The following is a 1789-nucleotide window of genomic DNA, read 5'->3' on the forward strand; positions in this document are numbered from 1 at the left end:
AATATTTTTAAATATATATATATATATATATATTATAAATATATTTTTATAATATTATATATACACATCATACGAGAGTACTGTAAGAAACTTTTAATATATAAATACACTAGTTGTGTACCCGCGTAATACGACGGGAGCCATGAATTTTAACGATTTTGAATTTCCACTGGTTTTATAAGATAAGATTTAACGATGATATAGGTTACACTTTGTGATAACTGGATCTTGGTTATCACCCGAGGTAATAAATACGTGATTATTTATTACAAAATGTTTATGTGACAGCATGATAAATTTGGTTTATTTGATCATGCTAGTGTATAAAAAATTATGTATATGTATATGTGATTATACACACATGCATGGTGTGTGTGGATGTATGCATATTATAAGAATGTGTGATAACCAGATCCTGGTTATTACCTAAGGTATTTAATACGTGATTATTTGACTATTTGGTTACGTGATAGCATGATAATTGATACTTGCTGGTATGAGAATTTGCGAATTAATTGAATATATATATGTATATTGTGTAAATATATATATATATATATATATATGTACATGGGTGCATGTGGGTATGCATGTGTGTGTGAAGGTTTAGCCGACTTTCCCTTTTGGGAAAGTATAAAAAGAGGTTTTAACCTCTTCATTTGATTCCTGCCATTTTGAGAATTTGAGAGAGTTTTAAAAAGGAAGTGTTGACCGRTTTATTTCAAGAAGGTGATTTCAAGTGATTGCAAGTGTCAAAATTTCAAAAGGGATTGATTCATAGCATTTTTGTGTTCAAAAGCTTTTAAGGTGAGTGGTTTCTAAAATCTTTTTACWACTGATTTTATTAGTATGTTTTGTATTCTTATCTTTTGAAATGAAACTTTGATTATTTTTGTCTAAGTGTTTATCCGGATGAAGCTTAACCGGATAAGCATTTAAACCGGACAAAGCTTGATCGGATAAGGGTATAAACCGGACAAGCCTTAAGCGGTTTAGTGACCGGATTGTTTTAAACCGGACATGCCTTGAAAGGTTTAGTGACCAGATTAGTTTAAACTGGACAAACCTTGAGCGGTTTGTTGACCGAAGTTGGTAAACCGGTTGAGTGGTGAGCGGTTTAGTCTTAAACCGGGCGAGTCTTGAACGAACTGTTGACCGGATTTGATATCCGTTCAAAAATGAATATTGTTCTAAGTGTTAAACCGTTCAAAGAGTATTTGAGGTGTTGACCGGATTTGATGTCCGGACAAAGTAGACTTTTAGTCTTGTGTTGTAAACCGGATGGTTGTTGACCGGATTAGTTGACCGGRCATGTAAACCGGGTGATTATTGACCGGACTTGTTGTCCGGATGGTTTTCTGTTGAAAACTTAAAAGTTTTTAAATTATTTTTTAATTTGTTTATGATTCATAAAAATGGTTATTTTGATATCTTTTAAATTAAATGTTCCTACCAAGCGTGGTGACGTAAGTCTGTTTTGGTATTGGAACAGGATTTTTGGGAAATGTTTCTACCAAGCGTGGTGACGTAAATCTGTTTTGGTATGAAACTATATTTTGAAACCTTCCTACCAAGCGTGGTGACATAAGTCTGTTTTGGTATGGAAGTGAGTTTTAAAAGGTAGTTCCTCCAGACGTGGTGACTTATGTCTGTTCTGGCTTGGAACTGGGAATGAGTACTTTCAGACGTGGTGACTTATGTCTGTTCTGATAAGCAGCTCTGTTAAATTGGAGGAATAAGGGTGGCATATCAAGGAGAGGTGTACTTGGAACAAGGGTGGCATTGTCAT

The sequence above is a fragment of the Cynara cardunculus genome (assembly GCF_001531365.2).
Source record: "Cynara cardunculus var. scolymus isolate 2C chromosome LG 3, CcrdV1, whole genome shotgun sequence".
Taxonomy (NCBI): domain Eukaryota; kingdom Viridiplantae; phylum Streptophyta; class Magnoliopsida; order Asterales; family Asteraceae; genus Cynara; species Cynara cardunculus.